Source organism: Equus przewalskii, chromosome 7 (genome assembly GCF_037783145.1).
Source record: "Equus przewalskii isolate Varuska chromosome 7, EquPr2, whole genome shotgun sequence".
Classification (NCBI taxonomy): Eukaryota; Metazoa; Chordata; class Mammalia; order Perissodactyla; family Equidae; genus Equus; species Equus przewalskii.
The window spans coordinates 31122098-31134767 of NC_091837.1; the positions used below are offsets into that span (position 1 = coordinate 31122098).

At 43.0% G+C, this 12670-nt stretch overlaps 1 protein-coding gene and 1 long non-coding RNA gene across 10 annotated transcripts in view; one reads left to right on the forward strand and one right to left on the reverse strand.

Moving 5' to 3' along the window:
* Positions 1–467, reverse strand: part of CHFR (checkpoint with forkhead and ring finger domains) — a 29462-nt gene extending 28995 nt beyond the window's left edge. For 7 of the 9 annotated variants that reach the window (XR_011542513.1, XR_011542512.1, XM_070629428.1 and 4 more), the window contains exon 1: positions 8–145. The gene's annotated coding sequence lies outside the window, so the exon portion shown is untranslated. Of the gene's footprint in view, positions 1–7 lie in introns of all 9 variants that reach the window. The other 2 variants (XM_070629426.1, XM_070629424.1) reach the window with 2 other exon arrangements.
* On the forward strand, positions 168–1009 carry LOC139084789 (uncharacterized). The gene is made up of 2 exons (XR_011542520.1): positions 168–300; positions 462–1009. It is a non-coding gene; the product is annotated as an uncharacterized lncRNA (long non-coding RNA).
* Positions 1010–12670: the final 11661 nt, after the last annotated feature.

Genomic DNA, 12670 nt, shown 5'->3' on the forward strand with positions numbered 1-12670 from the left:
CGCTTACCCCCCGCCCCGCGCCGAACCCGGAACCGGCTGCGTGGCCGCTGTCAACAGACATTGCGGATCCCTCAGCTGATCCGCGGGGCGGGGCCAGCGGCGTCCGCGCCCTGCGATTGGCTGGCGGTGGCGCCCACCGAGCGCGGCGGCTAGAGCGGAGCCGGGAACGACCATGGAGAGGGGAATGTGGGGGCTAGCGGAGCGTGCGCAGAGGGGAGGATGCGGTCTAGACGCCATCTTTGGTGCTGGTCGGGAGACTTCGTCTTAGCGGATCTCGGAAGTAGTTGCTGGCGGCGCCACGTTAAGTCGGGGCAAAGGGGACCGAGTAATTGGGAGGTTGGGCACCGAGACAAATGCTCAAAGCCGCGTTGCAAGTGCAGATGGCGCTTCGTTTTGCGAAGCGACGGTCTGCCTTACATAGACGAGATAAAATGCACATCGAAACATTCGGATTTCCACAGGTCGGGGGGCGAAGATCGGAAAGTTTGAGGACGCCCTGCAGAGCTCTGGCGAGTGAGGGCAGCCCGGCCGTCGGCGGCCGGAGCGCGAGGCGGACACCTCCGGGCGTGTGCCGTGCCTCCACGTGGAACGCACGCCTCCTTCGACTCGGCTGGAACCCAGCGGCATTCCCGCTGCGCTCCGGAGAGGGAGGCACCGGGTGGTCCCTGCCGGCGTGGAGGCGAACGTGGCTGGACACGGGCGGCCAGCCCGCGGCGGCTGCGGTCAGAGGGCGGGCAGGCGTCGGCGCTGGCAGGGCTCCGGAAGGGGCTTCTGAAAATGGGAAGTGGACGCCCGTGGTGTAAAAAGAACAAGCATATTCAGACTTTCCTGAAAAGATAGGACCTGCCAGTGGGTGCCTTGGGAAGAGAGTCTAGAAGTCAAGGGAGGGAGGGAGACGTCTTTCACTATATTCTCCTTGTGTAGTTTAAATTTTACACCATTTTTTATTTTTACCTTGTTCACTTACTACTGTGTTTTTCTCTAAATAAAAAAAAATGTGAACCTTCTATCCCTGACTGTTACTCAGTATTATTTTGTGGGGGACTGAGGTCTCTGTGCTTGCTCTCTGAACCAGGGCCTGTCTCAGTCCACATGAGGCACACCGTTCACTGAAGCTGACCCAAAGGAGCAGCCCCAGGCTTCTTGGGTGGGAGGCTTCTGTACCACCTGGACAGTGAGCGAGCTCAGGCCTAAGACGCCTGGCAACTTAGCCTTGGTAAAGGGCGTCTCTCCTGGCCGTCTCAGATTCAGGACATAGGAAAGACCAGAATTTAAGATTCCTCTGAAGAAGTTTGGTTTAGAGGGAAAAAAACCAAGTCATAGCACCTAGTTGGACTCTGGGTGTTGGAGACGATATGTGCCTGGCTAATCAGGCCTTTTTGGTCAGATGGAAATAGTATATTCAAGAACACAGCTGGTTCAGCCCCAGCAACATCTCAGATTTACATGAAGAATTGGCAACTACTCCCTGGTTGAAACCTTATCCTCTCTGTCCCTCCCCGTCACCTGAAGCAAATCCACTGGCTCAACAGGGCCCTTGATTCACCTACATTCCCCTAAAGTCTGGGCTTGATTCACTCACGGTTTGGTTTTGGTGTCCAACCAGTTGCAGTGGTTCTCCAACTGTGCAGACATAAAAACAGACATAGTCGCTCTACTCTGGACAGAACTGACGGCCATTCTCACAGCTCTGGCCAATACCTTGATTTTTTGACCCTTGAATTGTTGCCAGTGGTCTAGCTGTCTGTTCTGTCACTTTGAAAAATACTCTGACAGATTAAAGACATTACTCTTTGGGGCTACAGAATATAAAAACAATTTGTGGCTGCCTGTCAGACTGTCCAGGTCAGTCATATAGATGCCGTGGTTCTTTGACGAAAGCAAATAGAACTAAGCTATCAAGCCTACCCCTCCCAGATCACCAACTGCCACCTGCAACAATCATCACACTGGAAATTCCACTGTATCCTCTGTCACAAACTGGCAAAAGTAAAGGATTCTATGTCCCTGACATAGAAGCTAGCAAGTACCTTGCCAGATGGCAAACCTTATACCTTGTTCCATTGGAGGAGATTTGTGACTCCTGCCAAAAGTTGGCTCATTGCTTTCGTATTAATGGATGACACATTTCTCGGGGCATTGACCTCCCTGCTGCTGGAAAACTGACTATATCAGCCCTTTGATGCCTTCTCAGGGCTACCAGTGATGCCTCACCACTCTTGACACTTTTTCAGGATAGAGTATTGTTATTTCATCTGATCAGCCAACTCTGCACACATTGATTTGGCCCTTGAAATTAAACTAAACTCTTTCACGTTTTCGACTGTCTGGACCATCTGCCATCTCACAGGGGTGCATCTTTTGTTACCAAGCCCATTTAATAATGACTTATAGTCAGGGTATTCCAGGGATCTGCCAAGATCCCTCATCGTTTCCTGTTCTACTCACCTGAGTTGGGTTGTTTGGTTACTGTATTAATTTCCCATTACTGCTGTAACTAATTGCCACAAAGTTAGTGGCTTAACACAAACTTGTTATCGAATAGTTCTGGAGGTCAGAAGTTCAAAATGATTCTCACTGGGCTAAAATTCAGGTGTTGGCAGAATGCGTTCCTTCTGAAGATTCTAGGGGAGAACCTGCTTCCTTGTCTTTTCCAGCATTGTTTAGCTCATGGCTTCTTCCTCTTTCTGCAAAGGCAGCAGTGGCGGGTTCAGTCTTTCTCACCATGCTATATCTCTGTTTCCAACTCTTGTGCCTACATCTTTCACTTATAAAGACCCTTGTAATTAAATTGTGCCCACCTGGATAATCCAGGGTAATTTTTCTATCTAAAGATTCATAATTTAGTAACATATGAAAAATCACTTTTGCCATATAAAGCAACATATTCATAGGTTCCAGAGAATAGGAAGTGGACATATTTGGAGGTCACTATTCTGCCTACCACACAGTTAGTAAACTCTGTTGTCCCCAAATAGGGATCATCTCTTGTATGTTTCCTGGACAATGTTCAAGAAAGAGTGGTAGGAAGATATGTGAGATTATATAGACATATTTTAACACTTTAGGTTTCCACTCTGACCATTCCTGGGCATGATGCTTCCGTGTTTCACCCACGAGCAACAACAGACCAGCCTGATTGTAATCTCCTCCAGGTGGCTGTCCAGATGGCTGTCCAAAAAGAATCCTAAGGGATGGAAATAAAGTCAATTCTGGTTCATTCACCTGAATTTTCTTGTTGGGGTGACACAGTCTTGAATCACAAGACTGATAATCACTTGGTTAAGTATACTGCTTGCTGATTTCCCCTACAGTGGCCCACACAGACCAAAGTGGGAGATATCGTGAGTCTCTGAAATTTTTGTAAAAACACTTTTGTCACAATCCACAACTTCCAGATGAAAAGTCTGGGTGTGAATTTGGATTAATTGTTGAAAAGATGAAGGTAAAACTCCTGAGATAAGACATACTGATTCTGTAGCAGTGAAGAGTAAGCAACAATTGTGGCAATTCAGAGCAGGGTGAGGTAAATGGGACAGCTAACACACTCTTTGCCCCGCTCCGTCCAGCACTGCACGCTGATTCAACAGCTGCAGCTGACAATCTGGCCTGCTGCCAAATTTGTCATGCCCACCCACAGCCTAGAAAAACCAAACCAAATCTGACTTCCAGATTCCAGTCCAACATGTAAGTAGCTTGGAAGTATCACTCCCAGCCTCACAACGAGAAAAAAGCTGAAGAAACTGGAAATCAACAACTCTTCTTAGATTCATCAGATAACTGAGGTCACAGGGCAAATACCAGCCCCCCAAATTGTAGAAACAGGCAAATAGAGGGAATCACAGCTTACTGGAGCAGAAGCCACTGCTGGAGCCAGTACCAGGACATTAAAATGTAAACTGGATTGGTAAATTGCTGGAGGCTCCATGTGGACAAACTTGAAAGCTAAAAACTTCAGGGGGGCCCAGCATTAGAGGACTTCCTACAATTTGTTGAGTTTCACCACCAGCAACCAGGCTAGGTTTTTAGGGTGTAGATCAAAGACAAATCACCCTGTACTTCTGGCAGGGAGTGGGGAAAAGTAACCATTCTGAAAACACCTGGAGCATTCTGCCCTCCAGGGAAACTCCCTACCAGAACCTAACCTACTGGCTTTTGTGGGAGCGTGATGCTGGGGAGAGATGAACCCAACTCCAGCCTCCTCCGCCTTCCTGTCTCACCTAAGGTGGGGCAGCAAAGAACCAAACAACCTGAGAAGCACCTGTGAAGGTCACAGCCCAGGGACACAAGCTCAGTGTATGCTGAGACCTAACCCTAAGTCTGTAGAATGCTTCCCCAGCCCCCCACACTAAGGACACACCAGTAGAGCCCTGTGTAAAAAGGGGCGGTGGCTGAAAGAACTGCACAGCTCAGACTTTACTCAAGAAGGGGTCTCCAGGGAAACCCAAGACAACAGGGGACAAAGACAAGGACACCAGAGAGGAAATCTTAGCCTCTATCACCTGCACCTACGGCAAACAATGAGCAGTGTGACTCTTGGCCAGATACACATAAAATCTCACTCTAAAGGCCTAGTTACCTCAATTCCTTTTACCTAATACATCATGTTGCACTTTCAATCAAAAAACTACAAGGAAGGCCAGCCCTGGTTGCCTAGTGGTTAAGTTCAGCACACTCCACTTCAATCACCTGGGTTCAGTTCCCACGGGCAGATCTACACGACTCATCTGTCAGTGGCCATGCTGTGGCAGCAGCTCACATGCAAAAAAGAGGAGGATTGGCAGTGGATGTTAGCTCAGGGTAAATCTTCCTTAGGGGAAAAATAAAAACAACTACAAAGAGTACTAAAAGACAAAAACACGGTTGGAAGAGACAGAGCAAGCATCAGAATCAGACTCAGATATGGCAGAGATTTGGGAATTATCAAGAATTTAAAATAACTATGATTAATATGTTAAGGGCTCTAATGGAAAAAGTGGACAACATGTAATAACAAATGGGTAATATGGACAGAGAAATGGAAATTCCAAGAAAAAATCAAAATGAAATTCTAGAGGTAAAAAACATTAACAGAAATGAAGAATGCTTTTGATAGGCTCATCAATAGACTGGACACGCCAAGGAGAGGACCAGTGAGCTGGAGGATGTGCCCACAGAAACTTCTAAACTGACCTGCAAAGAGAAATTTTTTTAAAATTACACAGAATATCAAAGAACTGAGGTACAATTACAAAACGTGTAACACACATGTAAAATGAATACCAACAGGAGGAGAAAGACAGAAAGGAAGGAGAGAAGAAATATTTGAAATAATAATGCCTGAGAATTTCCCAAAATAATGACACCAAATCACAGATGCAGGAATCTCAATACCAAGCAGGATAAGAACCACAAAAACCTACACCAAGGTATATCATCTACACAGAAACTCAAAGACAAGAGATAATCCTGAAAGAAGTCAGAGGAAAAAACACCTTACCTTTTGAGGATTAAGGATAAGAATTCCATTCGATTTCTCCTCTGAAACCATACAAAGAAGAAGAGAGTAGAATGTAATATTTAAAGTGTTGAAAGAAAACACCCACCAAACTAGAATTCTGTATCCTGCAAGATTATCCTTCAAAAGTGGAGGAGAAATAAAGACCTTTTCAGAAAAACAAAAATTGACTTTGTTGGCCTGCCTTGCAAGAAATGTTGAAAGAAGCTCTTCAGAGAGAAGGAAAATTATAAAGGTCACAATCTCAGATCTACATAAAGAGAGAAAGAGTGTCAGAGAAGCAAAAGATGAAGGTAAAACAAAAACTTTTATTCTTCTACTCTTAATTGATCTAAGAGATAACAGTTTGTTCAAAATAATAGGAACAATGTCATCAGCAATTATAGCTGTTAGAAGGGCCGGGGAGAAGGAACTGGGGATATACTCTGAGATTCTTGTGTCACCCATGAAGCAGTATAGTGTTATTTGACAATGAACTTAGGGAGGCCTGCCCGGTGGCGCAGCGGTTAAGTGCGCACATTCTGTTTTGGCGGCCTGGGGTGCAAGCCGTGCTGTGGTAGGCATCCCACATATAAAGTAGAGGAAGATGGGCATGAATGTTAGCTCAGGGCCAGTCTTCCTCAGCAAAAAGAGGAGGATTAGCAGCAGATGTTGGCTCAGGGCTAATCCTCCTCAAAACAAAACAAAACAAAACAAAACAAAAGAAAGAAAGAAAGAAAGAAAATGGGTTAGTTGTAAATGTATTTTGCAAACTCTATGCACCCACTGCAGAAAGTTAAAAAAAAAAAAAGTATAATTGACATGCTAAGAAAGGAGAGAAAATACAATCATATAAAACGCTCTATTAAAACCAAAAAAAAGGTAGAAAAAGAGAATAAGATTTTTAAAAAGAAACAACAAAAGCAATGAATAGAAAGCAGGAACAAATATGGTCAATATTAATCTAACTCTATCAATAATCACTCTGAATGTCAATGGTCTACATATACCGATTATAAGACAGACTCTCCATGCAGGTAAAAAAAGCAAAAAACCAGACCTAACTATATGTTGTCCACAAGAAACCCTCTTTTAATATAAACACATAGATACAGTAAAACTAAATGAATGGAGAAAGCTATACTATGCTAACACTAATCAAAAGAAACTGGGAGCAGCTGTATTAATTTCAGACAAAGCAGACTTCAGAGCAAGGAAAATTATCAGGGATAATGAGAAGCACTGCATGATGATAAAGGGAAGATCCTGCAAGAAGGCATAAGACTCCTTAACGAATATGCACCAACAACACAGCATCAAACAGGTGAGGGAAAAATGGAGAGAACTTCAAGGAGAAATTGACTGATCCTCTATTATATTTGGAGATTTCAACACTCTGTATTGTAACTGACAGATCTAGTAAGGACATGGTTGAGCTTAATAGCACCACCAAGCAGCTGGATATAATAGACATTTATAAACCACTTCATCCAAAAAGAGCAGAAAACACATTCTTCTCCAGCTTATGTAGAACATTCACCAAGACAGACCACATTATGAACAAAACACACTCAAACACATTTTTTTTTAAGATTAGCACCTGAGCTACCAACTGTTGCCAATCTTCTTCTTTTTTTTTGCTTTTTCTCCCCAAATCCCCCCAGTACATAGTTACATATTTTAGTTGTGGGTCCTTCTAGTTGTGTCATGTGGGACACCACCTCTACATGGCAGAATGAGCTGTGCCATGTCCGTGCCCAGGATCCAAACTGGTGAGAACCTGGGCCACTGAAGTGGAGTGTGCAAACTTAACCACTCAGCCACAGAGCCAGCCCCTGAACACATTTTTTAAAGAAAATGATACAGAGTATGCTCTCAGACCACATTGGAATTAAACTAGAAATCAACAGATAGCTGGAAAATTCCCAAACACTTGGAAACTAAACAACACACTTCTAAATAACACGATGGTCAAAGAAGAACTCTCTCAAGAGAAATTTTAAAATATTTCAAACTAAATGAAATTGAAAACACAACTTGTCAAATATGTGAGATGCAGCGAAAGCAGTGCTTAGAGGGAAATTATAGCATTGAATGAATATATTAGAAAAGAAGAAAGACCTAAAATCACTAATCTAAGATTTCACCTTAGGTAACTAGAAAATGAAAAGCACATTAAACACAAAGAAAGCAGAAGGAAAGAAATAATAAACATTAGAGCAGAAATCAGTGAAATTGAAAACAGGAAAACAATTGAGAAAATCAATGGAACCAACAACTCGTGCTTTGAAAAGACAAAAAAAAAAACCAGATAAATCTCTAAACAGGCTAAGAAAAAACAGAGAGGGTGGAAATTGCTGATATCAGAAAAGAAAGAGGAGCCATCACTATTGATCCCATGGATACCACAAGGATAATAAAAGTATATCATGAACAACTCTATACCTACAAATTTGGTGACCCAGATGAAATAGACCAATTCCTTGAAAGACAAAATCTACCAAAACTCACACAGGGAGAAATAGATGACTTGAACAAGCTGTGTGTATTGAAGACTGAACTGGGAGAGCCCCTCGGGAGGGAAGTCTGTCTGCTGCTGGGGCGTGAGTTCTGTTCCGCAGGGGAGACTTCCAATCAGCCAGGTGAGTACCCGCAGGGAACACTCCTTCAAACATCCTTCTTCCCCTGGACCTGGGGGGATATGAAGGTGCTGAGACAGGTCTGTGTGGGCCATAGTAATTACTAGATGACCTTAATAAATCCATTGTTATAACCAATAATAGCATTCATTGATTGGGACCTTGTTAATGGTGTTTTGATTTAGTTCAAGTGTTTACTACACGAGAAATGAAATTTGACCATCCTATGCTCATGACACCTCCATACTGTATGCTTCTTATAGAGGAGTCCATTTTATCTCAATCGTATGACTTAATGCAGTGGTACACCTAATGCATATAACAGTGCGTATAAAGTATATTTTGTGGGGTTTTTTGCAACCAGCCTGGTGTAATCTTGAATGTGTTGTCACCAGTGGCAGAATTTCTTTCTTTTTAAAGGCTGAATAACATTCATTGTATGTATATACCACATTTTCTTTATCCATTCATCTGTCCATGGACACTTCCATGTCTTGGCTACTGTGAATAACACTTCAAGGAACGTGGAAGTGCTTTTGGAAGGAGCGTGGCCCTGCTGACACCTTGAATTTGGACTTCCAGCCACTGTGTCACACTGCATTGTATAGGGAATAAAAGTTCAGGAAAAATCATTTGGCTGGTGTCTCTCCCTTGAGGTTCTAAAAATTCTCTCTTTGTGATGCAAAAATAAAGGATGTGAGACAATCCTGGGAAGAGAGGAAGCACCTAATTTCATCAGTAAATGTACAGTAAAATAATTAAAATAGCATTTAAATATCATTTCCTGTTTAATAGAATGAGAAAAATCAACAAGGGAGATAATATCTAATAATGACAAGAATTGGGAGGAAAGGTCATTGCACACATTTAAATGACAATGTGAATTACACAGACCTGTGGAAAATAATCTGAATACTTCTACTCAAATTCCCTTTTTTTTTTAAAGAGTGGCACCTCAGCTAACAACTGTTGCCAATCTTCTTTCTTTTTTTTCTGCTTTTTTTCCCCAGATCCCTTCAGTACGTAGTTGTATATTTTAGCTGTGTGTCCTTCTAATTGTTGCTTGAATTCCTTTTGACAAACATATTCCACAACTGGAAATGCACCTCCTAGAAATAAGAGCACTATCAGGTACAGGTATATGAAGGAAATTACTCATTTTTATAGCAGCTGCTTGTAGTAGCAAAAACTGGAAAACCTACAAGTTTCTGAGAATATGGGAATGTGATTCATTCAGTTCTCAGAATATTATTGTTCTATTAAAAAGGATGAGAGAGCTAAACAAGATGACTTGGCAAGGGGCCACCCCGGTGGCGTAGGGGTTAAGCTCACACGCTCCACTTGGGTGGCTCAGGGTTCACCAGTTTGGATCCTGGCCGTGGACCTACACGCCCCTGGTCAACTCATGCTATGGCAGCATCCCACATAGAAGAACTAGAAGGACTTACAACTAGGATATACAACTACTTACTGGGGCTTTGAGGAGGTGGAAAAAAAAAAAGACGAAGATTGGCAACAATGTTACCTCAGAGCCAATCTTAAAAAAATAAAAAGATCACCGCAGGATTTTCATGAGTTCTCAGGTTAGAGAATCAACACACACTATATATATATATATATATATATATATATGCACCATCTTAGAATAAAAAATGAAAAAATTATACGTGTATATTTATTTATGTTTTATTGTATAAGGCCAGAAACTGATGTGGCAGAATAAGATCAGGCTGCTAAAAGTGACTACCAAGGATGAAAAGGGAAAAGGTGCACAGAGATGTAAGCAAAAATTTTAAGAAGAAAATTAAATAGTTTATGATAAATACAACATGGGTAATATATCATATGAAATGCAATCAGATTAAATGAGTATCTACAGAATATCATCTGTGGTGCCCCCTTTGTGCAGGATGTTGGGAAGTTTTTTTATTGTCTGACCAATACTTTTCTGTATTGTTTGAATTTTAAACTATTAGGACATATTCTTTTTTTAGGATACAAAACGATGATTTAATATACATATACAGTCATGCGCTGCATAATAACGTTTTGGTCATCAATGGAACACATATGCAATGGTGGTCCCATAAGATTAGTACCACACAGCCTTGGTGTGTAGTAGGCTATATCATCTAGGTTTGTGTAAGTGCACTCTATGATGTTCACACAACAACGAAATCACCCAAGGACACATTTCTAAGTACGCATCCCTGTTGTTATGTAATACATGACTGTACATTGTGAAATGATTACCACAGTCAAGTTAATTAACATATCCATCACTTCACATTTTTACCATTTTTGTGTGTGGTGAGAACACTTAAGATCTACTCTCTTAGCAGATTTCAAGTATACAATACAGTATTATTAGCTGTCGTCACCATGCTGTACATTAGATCCCCAGAATTTATTCATTTTATAATTGAAAATTTGTACCCTTTGAACAACATCTCCTCTTTTCTTCCAGCTCCCAGTCCCTGGCAACCACTACTCTACTCTCTTGTTCTATGAGTTCAACTTTTTTAGATTCCACATATAAGTGAGATCATGCAGTATTTGTCTTTCTCTATCTGACTTATTTCACTTAGCATAGTGTCCTCAAGTTCCATCCATATTTTCACAAATGGCAAGATTTCATTCCTTTTTATGACTGAATAATATTCCATTGTATATATATATTATATATATATACCACATTTATATACTGTTACTCTTAAAACTCTACTCACAAGTCATTCAAATAATAACTCAGTGTATGTAACTGAATATTTAATTTAGGAATCCTGAGAGAGCACACTATAGGAGTCAATGAAAGCAAGGTCAGTGCCACACTAGATGACCTTAAAAGAGGCTAGCTCACCAGACACACACTGAGAAGAACTCAAAGGATCTGGCCATTATCCAAAGGCAAAGATAATCAAATGATGGCACCCTCTTTGTGACGCTCAATTCTTTGAGATGTAGGTCTGTTACTGCACAAAAGGGCATGATCTACTCTCAGCAAGACAAAAGCCAATTGTCAAGAGGCAAGATGGCGGCAGAGAAAAGGCATTTTATTACAGCTTACTAGCAAGAGGGAAGATGGCTGACTAACATCCAAAAGAACCATCTTAAGGGGGCACAGAATCTTAAAGCAGTTATACAGGCCAGTGGGTTATAGGGGAGGGGGTAGGAACATTGACCCTCTGGTGCTACAGACTGGGAGTTGCCACACTAGATCTTTCAGTTGTCATTGATGATGGCTATCAGCATAGACTCTCTGTTTGGGGGTCATCACATTCCTAAGGAACTCAAAAGAATGAAGTTATCGTCTTATCGCAGCTGGGAGGTATATGCACTAGCAGGGGTCATAAATTCTACGAGCAGGTGGATCTCCTGGAGGGTGCAAATCCAGCTGGGTTAGTCAGTCAGAGGTCATTCAAAGCTACGACATGGTGTCTTTTCTGCAATATGGCTTCTCTTATGCCAACCTTGAGTTGAGCCGGTTTCAGGTCCTGATCAAGACCCTGCCCCACCTCCCTAAGCCAGGGAGACAGAGACCAGGATTAGGGGAGAGGGACTGAGGATAAGGCACAGGAGCAGTTTACAGCTTTGAATTAAATAAGCCAGTAGGAAATTAACAGGGAAAAGGAACAAATGTGGGGCATGTGAGGCCGTGAGGACCAGCACAGTTCAGGTTTCCCAAGTGTAAATTTCCACATGTCCCCTAAGCACCTTCCATCAACCAGTCTCCTGAAACTCCTTCATGCCCTGGGCTTTCCACCTGACACCTGTGTCCAGGTGAGAAAACAAAGCAAGTGAAGTAAGTTGGACTTCCCTTGTAGACCCCAAGACCTTCAGCATTCAGTCTGTTCTAAGAGGAGCAATTATCAGGAGCAGCCCCTCCGGATCCCAGATCTCCCAACCTGTGGCAAGAAGCCAAGAACAACCAAACACTGTGGTGTCAAAGGAGCCTGTGTGGGTGACGGTGAGGAAGCATCACTCCCGAGTAGGGGTTCAGCAGAGGGGCCCCAGCCCCATGCTGAGATGGGGAGCAGCCCTGTGGGCCCCCTCAGGGGTCCTCATCACACATGTCCCAGCATCTCCCACCAGGCCGGCTGGGGGAAGTGGCAGGCACAAACAATGAAGGATGCAGGCATTGAATAGCCCTTAAAAACCATACCCAAGTTCAAGTGGGAAGAGAAGTAAACAGTTCCTATCTAATCTGAGGACAGTGACCTCAACTCTTATCTGGTACACAGGATACAAGACTACAAGCCAGGTCCTTTTCTTGATGCTAGGGATAAAACCATTAGGAGTACACGGCATCCAGTTGGGAGGGGGCCATTTAGGTGGGCGCTTCTGTCTGCTCTGCCTCCTAATTTCTCTCCCACATTCCCCAGACTTGCAGCTCCCAGTGTCAGCCTCCTCGCTGCCACAGAGACCTGGGAGGTGAGAGCATTGTCAGGGACTCTTCCCCGTGATCCCATTTCAGTGATGTAACGTTCCCAGGTCCTTGAGAAACACGTTCCTGGGTCCTAAAGCTGGCAAGAGGCTTATTTAGCTTTTAAAAAAG